At 41.7% G+C, this 18,512-nt stretch overlaps 1 protein-coding gene and 1 long non-coding RNA gene across 6 annotated transcripts in view; one reads left to right on the forward strand and one right to left on the reverse strand.

The window, feature by feature from the left end:
• PLEKHH2 (pleckstrin homology, MyTH4 and FERM domain containing H2) overlaps nucleotides 1-2,425 on the reverse strand; it is a 100,802-nt gene extending 98,377 nt beyond the window's left edge. For 3 of the 5 annotated variants that reach the window (XM_004005992.4, XM_060412222.1, XM_060412223.1), the window contains exon 1: nucleotides 2,330-2,425. The gene's annotated coding sequence lies outside the window, so the exon portion shown is untranslated. Of the gene's footprint in view, nucleotides 1-1,164; nucleotides 1,243-2,329 lie in introns of all 5 variants that reach the window. The other 2 variants (XM_042246240.1, XM_012172698.4) reach the window with 2 other exon arrangements.
• On the forward strand, nucleotides 1,236-17,883 carry LOC121819060 (uncharacterized). Its single transcript, XR_006059213.1, has 3 exons — nucleotides 1,236-1,357; nucleotides 9,201-9,287; nucleotides 16,056-17,883. It is a non-coding gene; the product is annotated as an uncharacterized LOC121819060 (long non-coding RNA).
• The last annotated feature ends 629 nt before the right edge of the window (nucleotides 17,884-18,512 follow it).

Raw genomic sequence — 18,512 nt, forward strand, 5'->3', positions numbered from 1 at the left:
TCCTTATTAATAGGGTCATATTTTAAAAATTCAAAACTACAGATTGGTTGGCTAATGGCCTATGGCTGGCTAAAGGTTGGCTAATGGTCCTGAGATCTAGACACCTGATTTCCTTGTTTCATCCCGTAATTTCAATTACTATAAATTAAAAGACGCTTACTCCTTGGAAGAAAAGTTATGATCAACCTAGATAGCATATTCAAAAGCAGAGACATTACTTTGCTGACTAAGGTCCGTCTAGTCAAGCCTATGGTTTTTCCAGTAGTCATGCATGGATGTGAGAGTTGGACTGTGAAGAAGGCTGAGCACGAAGAATTGATGCTTTTGAACTGTGGTGTTGGAGAAGACTCTTGAGAGTCCCTTGGACTGCAAGGAGATCCAACCAGTCCATTCTGAAGGAGATCAACCCTGGGATTTCTTTGGAAGGAATGATACTAAAGCTGAAACTCCAGTACTTTGGCCACCTCATGTGAAGAGTTGACTCACTGGAAAAGACTTTGATGCTGGGAGGGATTGGGGGCAGGAGGAGAAGGGGACGACAGAGGATGAGATGGCTGGATGGCATTACTGACTCCATGGACGTGAGTCTGAGTGAACTCCGGGAGTTGGTGATGGACAGGGAGGCCTGGCGCGCTGCGATTCATGGGGTCGCAAAGAGTCAGACACGACTGAGCGACTGAACTGAACTGCTGTGTTAATGCACCAGCTTTCTAAAGATTCTAATTTTGAACAATGGTCACCATCTTTTCCCATTACTACTGATTTTATATAGTCTAACAATATACATAGCTTTGAGAGCCATAGAAAGAAAGAAAGAAGAAAGTGAAGTCACTGAGTCGTTTCCAACCCTTTGCGACCCCATGGACTGTAACCCACCAGGCTCCTCCATCCATGGAATTTTCTAGGCAAGAGTACTGAAGTGGATTGTATTTCCTTCTCCAGGGGATCTTCCCAACCCAGGGATCGAACCCGGGTCTCCCCCATTGCGGGCAGACGCTTTACCGTCTGAGCCACCAGGGAATCCCCTTGAGAGCCATAACTACCTGCTAAATAAATATAATTTTTAGATTTCGAATTTAAAAGTAATCTATCCTCACAGCAGCGGACAGGAAAAAGTCTTTGTTTTCCAAATACCCCCAATGACTTTTGGAAACATTTACTGACAAAAAATGAACTGTTTACAGTTGTGGAATGAATGCTCTCTTCTCCGAATCTTTGACTTCCTGTTTCTCTTACAAATCCCTAGAGGGAAAGAAAAAGAAAGAATTCATCTACTTAGGCTTACCCTGATGAAGCTCAGGGTACCCACTCATATCCTTTAATTCTCTCCTTTTAAGGTACAGATTAACTTGGCCAGGTAAGTGTGGGTGTCTGTGTGTATTGGTAGTGCTGCGGGAGGGGTGGGGGAAGGGGGCGGCGGGGGGGGGGGGAACCATTCCTAAAGCAGAAAAGATGTCCTTCTTGACCGCACTGAGGCTTGCCTTGTTTAAGGAACCTCCCGACCACCAGCCAGCCAGCACCACTTGGGCAAAGCCGGCCCTTTGGTAGCATTGCTGAGAACCCGTGCTGGTCACTCCATAGCTTCTTGGGGATACACACAGCTGTGTGGTCTAGGCTTGCGACTGGCATTTTAACAAAGAAAGCAGTGACCTGCAGGTAGCATAGCACTAAAGCTTTTCTAGCGTAAATGTTTCAACTTTCCACGGCATTTCGCACGTCAAAATCTACGGCTCAAACTTCCCATCTTTTAAAAAGTTGGGGAAAAACTTCAGAGACAGTTCAGTTTCACGGCAGGTTACCGAAGGGCTCTCTGACATTTTGGCAACTCAAGGTTTAGAAAAAGGTTCTTTAAAGTTTTGAGAAGTTTCACCCCCGAGGTTGCAGTGGGGCTCCCAAGAAGCGGAGGCCGAGTCGCAGCATCTCTAACTGCGTGGGCTACTCGGCAGCGGACGCGCCGCAGCCTCGTCCGCCCCCTGACCAACCGCGCGGCGCCACAAACCTGGGCCCCACGTTTTCAAACAAAATGTCACGGGAGACCAGGGGGCGAGGAGCCGCCGACCACCGCTCCCACGCGAGAGCCGTTCTGGCGGCAGCAAGGGCAGCAACGCGGAGTGCGGGGGCTGCGGCGGGGGATGCAGAGTTGAGTCCGCTACCAGCTCGCTCCAGCCCTTGGGTCCCGGCCCGCCAGATCCTCCCGCCGCCCCCATCCTCCGTGCGACGTGCCCACCGGGGACTGCGCGCTGTAAAGAGGCCGGGGACCCCCGGGCATCCCCGGGCACCAGAATCTCTGGGGTCGCCTTTCGGCTCAGGGCCTGTCTCATGTGCCTACCTCCGCGCGGGTCCCGGCAACACCGTCCGTAGTCCCGGTCACGTCTGGTGCGGGGTTCCTGGGGTTCTCAGCGTACACCCTCCTAATACCAAACTCGGAGCAGGCGGGAGAGAAGGGCGGGATGCCGCCTCCTCCAGGGACTGGCGGCCGTGGAAGCCAATCAGATGCCTCAGGAGGCCGTATGACGTCACCAGGAGGTGTGGCCAGGACTTTGACCCCTCCTGGTCCCTAATCCCAGCAGAGAGTTCTGTCCAGGAGTTTCTATCTCTGGCCTTTGCCACACTCAGAGCTCACAGTCTGTTGTAGGGCTCACCTCTTTTCCATTCGCTCTGCCCTGACTCAGCTCCTTCTTGTTTGGTCTACCTGCCTGAAGCGAGTCCTCTTACCAATCAATCCTTCACCCTCTTGTCAGGTTAACTGTCCTGTTTTGATGTACACTCTGACAAAGACCTTCCTTGGCTTCCTTTTGCTTAAATTATCAAAAACAGATCCCTTAGTCTAGTGTTCATGGCCTCCATCCTACTTTTGTCCGGTTTATTCTTCACAGCTGCCCTTCACCTGAGACTGACGCTATGCACTTCCCCACCCCAAGGAAGTCCATTTGCAACATTTACCTACTATTTCCTATGTCCACATTTAAATGGTCCATCTATCCTCTTAAGACCCAGCTCAGACAATCTGCATGTAAGCACGCTTGTCACCCCACCTAGCAGTAATCTCTTGTTTCTGCTCCCTGAGCATTTAGGTTTTTACTCTTCTTGCTACTTAGCTCATTCTGCCTCGGTACAGTTCCTTGCATGTGTGTGTACATGCTCAGTCGCGTCCGACTCTTTGCAACCCTGTGGACTGTAGTCCGACAGGCTCATTTCCATAGAATTTTCCAGGCAAGAATACTGGAGTGGTTGCCATTTCCTACTCCAGAGGATCTTTCTGACCCAGGGATCAAACCCACATTTCCTGCACTGGCAGGAGTATTTTTTATCACTGCACCACCTGGGAAGCCCAATCCTGATCTCTCCATTAGGCTGTGCGCTCTCTGAAACCAGGGATTTGTTTTCTTTCTTTTTGTATCCTCCTTGGCACCTAGCACGGAGCCTGAGTGACTGATCATTTTAATGTAACTGGATTTTACATTCCAAGATGGGGTCTGGAAAGACCAATCTCAGGGTTAACAACAACAAAAAAAGGGAATTCTGAATATTGTGGGTAATCCTTCTTCAGGTTACAAAGCTAGGTCAGACACCTAACTCATTGGTTCACAGTTGGCCAATAGGAAGTGCAAGGAAGCTTTTTTTCCACTACAATTTTTTTTTCTTTTCTCTTCCTTCAACTTATCTCACCTTATGTAGAAGAAGCACAAAACAGATAAAGATTTACAAAGCTGTATTGAGGGGAGGCAATAAAGGAGTAAGACTAAAAGGCCAGCAAGTGAGCATCAGGCTTCCATATTTCTTCCAGATGAGCACTAATTTTGGACTGGGTCCCAGACTACCCCCACACACTAAATTCCTTTTGCCTTCTGTGGGAGCTGATGAAGCACATCATATGAAAAAATTGTCTCCAAACAGCTTTGGCAAACAAGCAGGCTGGATTGGGCTTATTTTATAGAGCACACAGGAGTTAAATAAACAAAGTTTAAGTAACTTGCAAAATTTAACACAGCAAGTCAGTAGAGACCAAAGAGCTAAGATCAGGAGAAGAAAGAATGCCAAAATAGAATCATTTCCGCTTGTGAGTCAGAATACTAAATAGACTAAGAGAGCTGAGTGAATAAAGTCACTCATGAAAAGAAGCTTTCTAAACACGGCTGCCACCTTTGGAAGGCTCAGCCAACATTTACTTACCGTCACTTTCTTCCAGAAACGTGACAAACTGAATTTGTTTGTAGAGAACACAGCATCCTGTTTCCGGTGTGCTAAGAAAAATACATGGAACAATGGAATATTATTTAGCGATAAAAAGAAAAGAAGTACCTTTAAATGCTACAATATGGATAAACCTTGAAAACATTATGCCAAGTGAAAGAAGCCAGTCACAAAAAAATACATGTTTTGTGTGATCTCATTTGCATGAAATGTGCAGAATAGGCAAATTTTTATAGAGACAGAATGTAGATTAGTGGTTATGAGGGGCTGGGAAGGATGGGAGTGAAGGCCAAGGAGAGAGGGGTTTCTTTTCGGATAATGAAAACATTCTAAAACTTGTGGTAATGATTGTGCAACTCTGTGAATATACTGGAGACCATTGATGGGTACAGTTTAAATGAGTGAATTGTATGTTATGTGAATTTTATTGCAATAGAGCTGTTCTTTAAAAAAAATACATGCTGAATTTTACGTTTTCATTTTAGTAGCAGCAGTTGGAGAATATCTCTGATCAGTCCTTATGAGTATTCATGGTACTACATACCTTTGTCTCATAGTATTTACCTTACTTGTAATATTATGTTTGTTTGTGATTATTTGATTTTCTGTTTTCCCCCTGCTGGACTGCATGTACTGTTGCCTGGAAAATCCCATGGACGGGAGAGCCTGGTGGGCTGCCGTTGGGGTCGCACAGAGTCGGACACGACTGAGCGACTTCACTTTCACTTTTCACTTTCATGCACTGGAGAAGGAAATGGCAACCCATTCCAGTGTTCTTGGCTGGAGACTCCCAGGGACGGTGGAGCCTGGTGGGCTGCCGTCCTGGGATCCCACAGAGTCGGACACGACTGACCCGACTCAGCAGCAGCAGACTGGATGGAGAAGGAAATGGCAACCCACTGCAGTATTCTTGCCTAGAGAATCCCAGGGATTGAGGAGCCTGGTGGGCTGCTGTCTATGGGGTCGCACAGGGTCAGACACACTGAAGCGACTTAGCAGCAGCAGCAATAGACTGCAAGTGCCATGAGAGAAACTATCTGGGTTCCCTCTTAAACATATACCCAGCATCTAGCATGTATGCACCAGGTACACAGTAAATATTCATTAAGTGAATGAATAAAGATTGCAGAAATATATATTTTATCAAGTATTTGTAACGTACCAGATGACCAGGAGCAAAACAGGAATGTTTTCTATCTTCATGGAATTGTGTTCTAAGGGGAGAGACACATATTCATCAGGTATTCACACAAATAAATACATAATTACAAACTGCATTAAGGGTGTTGAAGAAATAGCACAAGGTGCAATGCAACTGAAGAACAAGAGGATCTGGAAGTCAGGAAGTCCTTCTTTGATAAAATAAAAGTTGAGTTGAGGTCTGAAGCCAGGCAAAAACAAAGAGATCGTGAGAAGAGCACCCTAACTCGTGGGAGCTATAGGTGCCAGGCCCTGGGGTCTGAGAGGAGGAAACTGAGATACAGGAAGGACTGAATGAAGACCAGTGAGGCAGGGGGACAATGGCACACAGGGAGCAAGGGGATGCATAGAGCAGGAGGAGGCTGCAGAAAGAAAGAGGGCTAGACTGGGCCCTGGAATTAACAGGGCTGCTCCAAATTCAATGGGGATCTTTTAAAAATCCATGTTCAGACTAGTAAGCCTGGGCTTGGAACCAAGACTGTGTATTTCTAATAAGCTCCAGGGACATGCTTTGAGTAGTAAGGCTATGACATTATTCCAAGAGCCCTGAGAATCCACTCAAGTTTTGAAAACAACGATGTGATAAGATCAGATGTGGCATATTACAGAGCAGATTAGAAAAGAGCAAGAGTGAGGACTTCCCTGGCGGGCCAGTGGTTAGGACTTCGCCTGCTAATGCAGAAGGTGCAGGTTCGCTCCCTGGTTGGAGAGCTAAGATCCCACATGCCTCGGGGCCAAAAGACCAAAATATAAAACAGAAACAATACCGCAGCAAATTTAATAAAGGCTTTAAAAATGGTTCACATCAAAAAAAAATCTAAAACAAGAAGAAAAGAGCAAGAGTGGATTCAATGTATTTCCATTATCCTGGTGAGAAGTGATGACAGCTGGGGAGTGCTGATGACGGATAAAAGTAGTAGGTGACTGAAGTTGTACTTGAGGAACTCTATCTAGTGTGCTAGAGAGAATAGCCAGAGGGGGAAATGATTCAGAAGCTAAGAGAACAGTTCAATGAAGATCTGAAGTAGGGTGCTCACGGCGGGAGAATGAAATGGAGGCCACGGTGGGAATTAAAAACTTTGGGGGGAATAGGGGCTTCCCTGTTAGCTCAGTGGTAAAGAATCTTCCTGCAGTGCAGGAGACAAGGGTTCAATTCCTGGTCAGGAAGATCCCTGGGAGGAGGGCATGGCAACTCACTCCAATATTCTTGCCGGGAAAATCCCAAGGACAGAGGAGCCTGGTGGGCTATGGTCTATGGGGTCACAAAGAGTCCAAACGCAACTGAAGTGACTGAGCATGCAGGCAGCACCATGGGTGGAACAGATAAAAATCAGCAAACAAATCTGTGGCAAAGAGTCAGACACGACTGAGCAACTGAACTGAACTGAACAATGCATAGGGCGCTGTTCCAAGTGCTTTAGTGTATATAGTCTCATGACAATCGTGTAGTATAGGTACAGTTGTTAGTCCCGTCTGAGAGATGGGTCTGTTGAGGCACATAGTTTAGGTAACTGTCCCAAGGTTGTACAGACATTAAGTAGAGGAATTCTGGCTTCACAGTCATCTCCACTGCATCTCAATTTCTTTCAAGAAGTTGAATCTTCAAGTTCTGAAAACTTGAGCTTAGGGATGGGAAGCTATGAGTAACTGGGAAATGATGGTCCAGAAGCAAGGAGAAGAAAGAATTAGTTTAGGGGAAGAAGAACAACATCTGGCTTGGATGAGCCAAGTGCAACCTGAGCTGCCCTTGAAATAGCCAGGAGAGCCAGTAGAAAATTAGGCTGAGTTGAGGACAAAGGCTTAGGTTTAGGTTTACATTTCAAGGTAATCTGCACAGAGGGGAGATTTTTGTAAATTGCAGAATGATTGCTGACCATAAAGCTGCTTGGCATAGTAGGAGTAAGAGCAGAGAGGTTGAAGGAAGCAGGGATAAGGGAACTGGGTAAATACTAGGGAAGAAGAGTCTGGCTATTTAATCCAACTGCACATAAAATCCAAAAGATGCAAGGGGAAAGGAGATATTGATGCCACTAGAATGAGCAGATGGCTTCTGGAACAGAGATACTGGAAACTCTGTTTCAGAAAGTAGAATTCCCAGCGCTTGGCTAAGCTGCTGCTAAGTTGCTTCAGTTGTGTCCGACTCTGTGTGACCCCGTAGACGGCAGCCCACCAGGCTCCCCCGTCCCTGGGATTCTCCAGGCAAGAACACTGGAGTGGGTTGCCATTTCCTTCTCCAATGCATCAAAGTGAAAAGTGAAAGTGAAGTCGCTCAGTCGTGTCCGACTCTTCGTGACCCCATGGACTGCAGCCTACCAGGCTCCTCCGTCCATGGGATTTTCCAGGCAAGAGTACTGGAGTGGGGTGCCATTGCCTTCTCCCCCAGCACTTGGGGAAATATACAAAAAACAAGGAGAAGATTGAAGGGAAAAAAATAGGGCTTGTAAGATCAAGCTTATTGGCTGACTAGGATACACTGTTGGGTGTGCCCCGTGTTGTCTACCTGCAATTCAAGAAATCAGCAAACTCTGTGCCTCAAAGTGTCCCTAGAACCAGGGAGACAAGACAAACAACCTGGCCCTCCTAAAGGGGATGAGCAGGAAGATGGCCTGCCAGGGTGTGTTTCCAGTGCCTGTTCAGTCCTCTGGGTCTGAACGAAGGTGGGATCTCTTTAATCTCACTTCACTGGATGAGCAGGGCTCCCTCTATCATAGACGGGTGTGAGCAGCAGCTTGTAGGTGAAGCCAGGCCAAGGCCAAGAGTGGTGAAAGTGAGAGTTTAATGGGTACTGGTAAGACCACAGAGAGGACAAGTGTGCACAGAGGAAAAAGAGAAGAGCTAAGGCAGAGCTTTGCATGTGTGCATGCTAAATCACTTCAATTGTGTTGGACTGGGGCCCTCCAGGCTACTCTGTCCATGGGATACCCCAGGCAAGAATACTGGAGTGGGTTGCCATGCCTTCATCCAGGGGATCTTCCCAACCTAGGGATCGAACCCGCATCTCTTAGGTCTCTTGCATTGGCAGGTGGGTTCTTTTGTGGGTCACTTATTTTAAGGGTTTCCCTGGTAGCTCAACTGGTAAAGAATCTGCCTGCAATGCAGGAAACCCTGGTTTGATTCCTGGATCAGGAAGATTCTTTGGAGAAGGGATAGGCTACCCACCCCAGTATTCTTGGGCTTCCCTAGTGGCTCAGCTAGTAAAGAATCCACCTGCAATGGGGAGACCTGGTTTTGATCCCTGGGTTGGGAAGATCCCCTGGAGAAGGGAACGGCTACCCACTCCAGTATTCTGGCCTGGAGAATTCCATGGACTGTATAGTCACAAAGAGTTGGACATGACTGAGCAACTTTCACTCTCACTATTTTAAGGCAAGCGAAAAGAAGTGCAGACCGTGGGAACAGATTGAGGAGTAGTCAGCAATGACTTGGTCAGGACACATGAAGTTCAAAAGAAAAGACTACATGTAAAAGTCACACAGGAAAACAGTGACCCAAACCATATAAGCAAGCATTAAATGTGAACAGAGGATTTCTTGCACTTGGAGTCAGTACCTAGCAGGCAGAGGCAGCCATTCTGGTTCAGATTCTCCCTACAGCTAATAACTAAACGTTTCCCTCTCTAATGACATTGCATAAAGGGACAGCTTAAGTCAGAAGAAAAGGAACAAAAAACACAAGGAAATGGACCACAACATCCCTTGACACTGACAACTAGAGAAAAGACACATTATGAGGACATTACTATGTGCCTTGGGATAACTGTAAAATCATTTCCTTCGGAACAATGACAATTGTTTTGTCTGTTTCAGAAAACTGGCAAGGTGACTGAAGAAGTATTTGAGTGCCGCTGATGAGATGGTTGGATGGCATCACCGACTCAGTGGACATGAGTTTGGGTAGGCTCCAGGAGTTGGTGATGGACAGGGAGGCCTGGTGTACTGCAGTCCATGGGGCTGCAAAAAGTCGCAAAAAGTCGGACACGACTGAGCGACTGAGCTGAAGTGAACTGAATAAAGTACAATCCTAAAGTTTTTGATGGGTATCAGAAGCTTGCATGAAGCATTTGTTTGAAAGGTAGCAGATACACAGCAGGAAAGTCTGAAGAGTTGAGGTGAGCAAGAATGTACAGATGGAGCAAGGGAAATGTAAAAATGAGAGCAATCTTCCCTGGGTTCGGAAGATCCTCTGAAGGAGGGCATGGCAACCCACTCCAGTATTCTTGCCTGGAGAATCCTCATGGACCGAGGAGCCTGGCGGGCTGCAGTCCATGGGGTCCCAAAGAGTCAGACACAACTAAGTGACTAAGCATAGCATAGCACATATGTAGGAACAGGAGAGAGAGGCAATGTCTTGTTGAAGAGGTGGGTTGAAATAATGTGATATGACTTGGCAACAGCATTTTGAACTAATGGCTGGATAAAAATAATTACTTGCATCCTTGTTTTCAGTAAGTCTTTTCCTTTGCTTATCCAAATTCATGTGGCCCAAGATTTTGAACTTTAGTGCTTTGTTACCCTGTTACATATGCAAATCAATACACAAACATTTTTTATAGTTCCCCATAGTCATTTTTGTCTTATATTGCTTCCTGATTATAAAAGAAATACAAATTAATTTTCCTTGGAAAATATAAAAAGATATAACAAAGAAATCTAAAATTACCTACCATCCACCATCAGTCCTTTATTCTGTAATACACTCTTTTCCCTTAATGATATTCCCTTATAAAAATTATGTTGAATTCACACTTTTTACCTATTACACTTAAGATTTTACTGGGAACATTTTCTCTTTTTTTGTACAATTAGTTTATTTCCAATTCTTGACTAGTATAGAAAGAACATAACTGCTTCAATACTTTCATGACTTCCTAATAATATTTTGGAAAATGTTTAAATAACAACTTTATTGAGATATAATTCACATACTGTATAATTAACCTATTAAAAGTGTACAATTCAGTACACCATCATCATAATCAATTCTATAATATTTTCATCAACCCCAAAGGAAACTCAATACCCTTTAGCCATCACCTCCCCTCCGTGCACCAGAGCTAGGCAACTACTAAGCCACTTTCTGCTCCTATAGATTTGCTTATTCTGGGCATTTCATATAAATGGAACCATAAACTATGTTATCTTTTGTGATCGGCCTTTTTCACGTAGCATAATGTTTTTAAGATTTATCTATGCTATAGCATGTATTAGCAATATATTCCTTTTACAGCTAACTCCTATTCTATTGAGTAGAATATATCACATTTTGTTTATCCATTCACCTGATGGTGGACAATTGGGTTGTTTCCGTGTTTTGGTTGTTAGGAATAGTGCTGCTGTGAATATTTGTGTACAAGTTTTAGTGCAGACTTAGGTATTCAGTTCTATTGGAAGAATTACAGCAACTCTTGGCACTGGGTCAGAAAGATCCCCTGGAGAATGGAATGGCAACCCACTCCAGTATTCCTGCCTGGAAAATCCCATGGACAGATGAGCCTGGCGGGCTACAGTCCACGGAGTCTCAAAGAGTCAGACATGACTGAGCAACTAACGCTTTTTCTCTCTTGGCACTGGAATTGCTCGATCATATGGTAAATTTAAGTTTAACCCTTTAAGGAACTGCCAGTCTGTTTGCAAAATGGTTGCAGGATGTTACATCCCCACCATCAGTGAAATGAAAATACCACTCTGTCTGCATTCTCATCAACACTTATCATTATTTGTCTTTTTGATTATAGCCATCCTAGTGGCTGATGTAGTATCTTATTGTCTTTTTGATTTGCATTTCTCTAATGACTAATGATGTTGAACACCTTTTCATGTGCTCTTTGGTCATTTGTATAGCTTCTTTGGAGAAATATCTGTTCAAGTCTTTTGCCTATTTTTCAATTGAGTTATTTTTCTTTTATTATTGAATTATAAAATATATATGCTAGATACAAGTCCCTTACCAGATATAGATTTGCAAATATTTTCATAAATTCTGTGGGTTGTCTTCTCACTTTCTAGAAGAAAAAAAATTTAATTTAGACAATATCCAGTTTATCAGTTTTTTCTTTTGTTGTTTGCACTTTTGGCATATGAGTGGGGCATGGACAGTCTCTGCCTTACCACCTACATGTATGGTAGCATTGAAAATTAAAATATATATTTGCTATTCATATTCATAAATTTCATATCATGAATACCACAATGTCAGATTTTGGTAATATCATATTCATAATTTGTATCATGAAGACGGTGTCTGTTTTTTCTAGTTTCCCTCCAGGTCAGCTTATCTATTAGGCAGAATAGACAAAAATTCAGTGGCCACAATACCTTTAACAGCCCATGAAGATATTTTAATTTTAAAATCCAAAGAGAAAAAAGGAAATTTGTGGTCAAAGAAATGTTCTTACATACCAGTATTAATATACTTCTTTTCATACTAGCACAGTGGTAAAATATCATTTTTAGTGTTGTTGGTGGTTTTTTCCCATTGAAGAAAGAGCCCATAAAGGCAAAAGTGTCAGGTCGAGGAAAGTACTAATATGAAAACGAGAGGATTTTGGTTTTGTTCCTGAGAGAGAAAAGAAAAGAGAGGGGCCATGAAGGTAAATGGCAGGATGACAGAGAGCTGGTATGGTGTAGGGTAAAGGGGCAATGAGAAATACCAAGGGATGATGTGGCCAAGGACTTTTGGAGAACAGGAAGTCTACTATGTTTTAGGTTATTTGCTCTGGGATCCATGCTGTGGCTTCTCTCAGGAACCCAATCTTCTGTAGTGTCTGCAAGGCTTATAAATGCTTAAGTAAGAAGATGGGATCAAATTTCACATCTAATACTTATGAAACAAAACAGAAAATCAGCAGCCCAGAGGCAAAGTGATCATAAGACCATCAGCCTGCAGAGAAATCACAAAAATCCTAGATGTGCCTTATTTTTCCTATGGAAGAATGAGTGGAACTGGGTGATACAGGAATTGGGCTGCAAGGAAAGGAGATTGGGCAGACCGATCTACATCTCAAGAGATTGAAAGGGCCTAGTTGACATCTAGTTAAATTTAACTTTTAGTATAACTTTTAGTGGGCCTCCCAGGTGGCTCAGTGGTAAAGAGTCTGCCTGACAATGCAGGAGACGTGGATTTGATTCACATCTAGTATTTTTGCCTGGAAAATCCAATGGACAGAGGAGCTGATGGCTACAGTCCATGGTGTCACAAAAGAGTCAGACACGACTTAGTGATTAAACAACAACAAAACTGAAGCCCAAGCTGATTTATTATTCTCTCTGAGTTTTTACTTAAAAACATATAAGATTTGTAGGAATAAAAATAATATAGAAAAAACTCATAGGGACTTAGCTATCATCACTTTATTCATATATTTGCCTTATTTGTTTTATACCCATTTACTTGTATCTCTACATCCACTTACTGAGACATCATGGTTCCTCATAGTGTGTGTCTATCTTAGCTGCAATAAGTAATAAACCCAGCTTTTTTACCTACAAATGTGTTCCTGGTGGTCTCTGGCTGGAAGGAGGTGACAAAAGTAGATATTCCACTGAGACTCAGAGGAAGCCCTTACCACCATGCACAGGACCTCCAACCCAATAGTCCTGTGTGCACCTGAGAGCCCTGTCTCTCTACCTGCACATACTACATTAAACTCCAGTATTTCACTGAAGCCTCTCAATGTTGGGTTTATTTTGTTTTCGTAGGAATGAGCTCCCTTCAGATTTTTTTTTTTTTGAAACCTAACCAGTTTTGTATTGTTCTTTGGTGAAATTATTTTCTAGCCAACGCCTGCTTCTGCTTGACAAGCATTTTGAGAGTTGTTTGTAAAAGGAAAACCCCACAGAGAGAGGATCTAAACTTTCTTCCCTCTCCTTGCAGAGAGAACAGAATTAGCTTTTTCAAAGAACAATTTCATGTTTGTAGAGAGAGGTTCATCTTGAGCAAGTCTCAAGGACTAAGGCGTTCAAAGGTCTCCACAGACCAGCTTGAAAAGTTTGAATAAACTTTTCCATGGGTTACCTTTACAGACCTTATAAGGACCTCATCTTGTCTTTGTTTCCCTGAGAACTGCTGTGTTTAATTTCATCAGCAGCAAATCAGGAGACTCAGTTCAGCTCTGGATTAGCTACAGCTGGCCTTTGGCCAAGCTCTGGAGACACAGTTAGCCAAGCACCGTCCTTACGAGCATTCCATTCTCAGGGGGGTTTCCCAGTACAAAACTGCACCTCTTCCAGGCTAAACGCCTGCTACCTTTTTGTTTTCTTTTTACATCGCAAACTTGTGTACTTGACTTTCTCACTGGCACAGTTTCATCAGGGACATTTTAGAATGCAGTCACCAGTCAAGGGAACTTTGGACATGAACAAGGTTTTTTGTTTGAGAAGTGCCTCAGAACGAAAAAAAGAAATTTTCTTAAGGAGATTGTCTGTCTAAAAAAGAAAAAAATTTTCTCACCTAAGAAATACTCCCCCCTCCTTTTTTTTTTTTTTTTTGGTAATTTAGAGATTAATGATATCTAACTTCTAATTTATTCCTTGGCAAAAATTTTCAATGATTCAAGTTATGTCAAAATCAACTGCATATCACTCATTTGTGTGTATATCATCAGATGTATTTTTCTATATCTAAATTTTCTTCCTCTCCTTGCACAAGGAACATAATTTGCTTTTTTTAAAAAAAGGTTTTTGTATTTATCTGACGCCAGCTCCCTCACATATTTTTCTTTTCCTCTCTTTTTCCTTCTCTTGGGAAACTTAAAAAATTAATCAACTTAAAAAACTGATCAGTTGTTATGTGCTCACTCTAGGGGGATAGTCCAGGCAAGCAGTCAAAAATATCTGAAGGAAAGAAAGAAGTTATTAAACTGTGTTTCTCTTTGTTAACACTGAAAAGTATATTTATGTATTAGCCTGCATAACAGCTACAAGACAGGAAGAAAAACATTAAACTTCAAGATGAAAGATTTTTTTGTCATGATAGAATCTTTAAAAATCAGTTTACCATATAAAAAAATAATGTCAGCCAAACAGTTTGGTTCAAATAATACCATTTAATCACATTTCTTGTGATTCAAACATCTTAAATTTCCTACATTGGTTTTATAAGTTAAATAAATTACCACTGTTTCTATAACTTGCTTTAAGTAAAAAATTATATATGTAAAATTGTTTTCAACTAATTGAAATGATAATGAGTGTTCAAAGGGTTTAATTTTACAAATTCTCACAATGCTGCAGATCGTAAGGATTTATTGTTGCAAATCATAGGATTTAATGTGCTAAGTAAATTATGATTTCCAGATCTTTAACTAACTTTAAAACCTTAGACAAATGACTAAGTTAATTAATAAATAATCTTTGGATGCAGAGACAGTTCCTAAAAAAAGAAACAGAAAAATTGGTCACTAAACAAAATTTGTTACCTTATTACTTAAATTGACAATAGAGTAACAAAATTTGTAAGTACATTTAAATGATATTACACGCCCGACTTAGTTATTTTTGCCTCTCAAATTTGTTAGAATTACATGAAGTAAGTACGAAAGGAGAGAAACATTTTGGTTTTCAATTTCCTAGTTTTCTTTTGTGTCTGAATAAAAGAAAATCTGGTTACTCTGGTTAAATATGGAAATTAATATGAATGTTTAACTATACTAGATACAATAATATTTTTAAAATCCAAATATATATATACAATAATAATGTATATCACATTTTGGTTTTTATTAAGAAAGTTAGAGCATTTCTTGGCAGTCTGATGGTTAAGAGTCCATGCTTTCACTGCCAAAGGCATGGGTTCAATTTTGGGCTTGGTAACTGAGATCCTACAAGCAGTGCAGCACAGCCAAGAAATATCAAAATTTTAAAAATGAAAAAAAAAAAGGAAAGTTTATTCAGATGGCAAATTTACTAAGCTATATACATTTTCAATCTACCCTATATTAAGTTTATTATATTTTAAAACTATAGTTAAAGGCTTCAAATTAATATCCATTTTTATATTTATATGTCTGTTTATGTATGTGGTATTATATATTTATATATCTGTTATATATATACACACATGTTAAGACATCCCCGGTGGCTCAGATGGTAAAGAATCTGCCTGCAGTGTGGGAGACCCGGGTTTGATCCCTGGGTCGGGAAGATCCCTGGAGAAGGAACTGGCAACCCACTCCAGTATTCTTGCCTGGAGAATCCCCATGGACAGAGGAGCCTGGCGGGCTACAGTCCACGGGGTCACAAAGAGTAGGACACAACTGAGCGACTATATAATGATGATAATTAAGCCATATCAATACATTCTTTACTGCAAATTGTTACATAAACACACACACAGGAATAAAATAGAATTTGGATCCTTTTTCTATAAAATTAACAAGTTATCTTATGAACAGATCAGTGAAGGTAAGAAAATTATTTTGCTAACTTTTAGCACAGAGTCGGACACTACTGAAGTGACTTAGCAGCAGCAGCAGCAGCAGTGCTTCTTGACATAGTTTTAAATCAATTTTCAAGTCTTTCCTGTTGAAAAAAGTTGGATTCCTAGCAAACATTGTTGCTTATTGCTGTGTGTTTACAACTTTGCTGCAAGTTGTTTTGTCTTTAGATATTTATGAAAATATTTCCCTGGCGGTCTACTGGTTAAGAATCTGTCTGCCAATGCAGGTGACGTGGGTTTGAGCCCTGGTCCGGGAATATTTCACGAGCCGAGAAAAGACTAAGCCCGCGTGCCACGACAGTTGAGCCTGTGCGCTAGAGCCTGGGAGCCCAACTACCGAGCCCGTTGCTGTACCTAGTGAAGCCTGCGTGCCCTAGAGTCCATGCTTGGCAACAGGAGAAGACCCTGCAAGGAGATGCCCACACACTGAGACTACAGAGTAGCCTCTTCTCGCCACAAGTAGAGAAAGCCCACATGCAGCAACGAAGACCCAACAGAGCCTAAATAAATAAATAAATAAAATTATATCAAAAAAAGGACAGTTTATCTTCTTAGGCAAATCATACTTAAGTAAACTATCTTTCTTAAATACAAATAGGTTTTATGATTGAGCAGTTTTCAAGTTTAAGAAAAAACAAAGCAACATGCTAACGTATAAGAGCAAAGACAGGTAGAAAAACTGCCTATCAAAATGGGTTTCCAGGATTCTAGATTCACAATTCCTATTTTCCTTTTTGTTTATACAAAGTCTGAATAAACACTAGTGGTATTAATGCAAATATACGGTAATCTTGAGAGACCTATTGCTCATTTGAGCATTTCACTGAGTAGCCAAAACATAGCCACCTTGTCCAAAAGTGTGACAGCAATAGTAAAATGTGTAAAAACTTTTAACTGATTTTGTTTTAAGGTTTTCACTAAACTTAGTACTTCCTGCGCTGTATAGACTCTTCCATTGACAGAAAATACTTATCTAATCTTTATAAAACATAGTTGTCTTGGCAACACTAACACAGACACTTCCTCCCTTTACCTGAAAAAAGAGAACTCTGTCATTACTTAACCCCTATCAGGGAACTCTTCATATCTTTTATTGGCCTTATAAAGATTCTTGAGCAGGGGACCCCAAAGAATCTATCACCTGATGATCTGAGGTGGAGCTGATGCAATAAAAATAGAAATAAAGTGCCCAATAAATGCAATGCACTTGAATCATCCTGAAACCATCCCCACCCTGCCCCACCATCGGTCCATGGAAAAATTGTCTTCCATGAAACTGGTTCCAGGTGTCAAAAAGGTTGGGGACCGCTGCTCTTGAATATTCCTTTATTTAATTATGTAATAGCTCATACCTAAAAAGAAAAACTAAAAATTGCCAAGTGGGCTGTTATATCACAGACATGAATTTGCCCTTGAAATTTGAGCTTCTTATAGAAATTAAACCAGTTCAGATGGCCCTATTAATTGTTCTTGTCAATGCCTGCTAATGAAAGATAAAATATTTGTACTGATAGTGGGTATTGTTTGGGTTAGTCTATGATTTCAAAAGGCTTTAGAAACAAAGGAATTTCCTGAGCATTACAAGAATCCTCACAAAATGGACTGTGAAACAAGAACCTTGAGATGCTTTGCTAGTACCTAGAAAGATAGCTACAATAAAAGTGAAAGTTTCACAAAAACCCCTCATGACATTATTCAAAATAGCTAAGAGAAATTAACCATGAAGTAGAACTGAGATTCATAGGGTAATTTTAAGAGTACTGCTGCTGATTTTTCCAATGCATATCTTATTTGCCAAATATTTATAATTCATTTCCTCATTTCCTTGGGACTTTGCTCAAATATTACCTTATGAAGGAGGTCTTCCCTAACCACCCTACATGAAATAAGAAACTTCTTCCCCATCCTGCTTTATATTTAAGCAGCTTGTCTACTGTCTGTTTTCCCCAGTAGAATGTAAGCTCTATGAGGGCCTTTGTTCTTTCATTTTATTTCCAGCGCCTAGAAACATCTAGCATACGATGGAAACAAATATGTATTTATTCAATAAATGAAATATGCCTTCCTACGTCCATTGCACTTAGCAGCATTCATTTATTCATCAAACAAATAGTAAGTTTTATCTTCCAGGCAGTATGTTGAGATCTGGTGATGAACAGTGACTAACCTCTGCCTCCAAAGTGGTTATGGTCCACTCAGAGGGGAACTGACTAGTAAATAGGCAATTAGAGCACAGTGTAGTAAATGCTGCATCAGGGGAAGTTCTAGATACTACGGACCTGTACAGCAGACTCATCCAGCCAGTCTTCAGGGAGTGGAGAAAGAATTCCTGGTGGAAGTAATGTCCTAACAAAGACATGAAAGACAAGGAGTTAACCCAGATGAAAAATTAGTAGAGTCAAGAGTGTTACACACAGAGACGGGTCTACAGAAAGACTGAAAGTGAGAGGCTGTTGCCAGATTAAAGACTTACACCAAAGGTGTCGATCATTCCACGTGTTCAGGTCTCGCACCACGCTGTCTCCTGTGTTGGGAAAGTCTGGAATGCCAGCTTATAGCTTAATCACCTTTACAGTCTGAAAAACTTTTCGCTATGTATCTTCTCCTGTCTCACAAAAGCCGATGTAGCCTCTTGCTTCTTTGTCCCATCACTAAAATCAGTGTTTCCTCTGTTCTAGCCTTAT

The sequence above is a fragment of the Ovis aries genome, chromosome 3, assembly GCF_016772045.2.
Source record: "Ovis aries strain OAR_USU_Benz2616 breed Rambouillet chromosome 3, ARS-UI_Ramb_v3.0, whole genome shotgun sequence".
Lineage (NCBI taxonomy): Eukaryota > Metazoa > Chordata > Mammalia > Artiodactyla > Bovidae > Ovis > Ovis aries.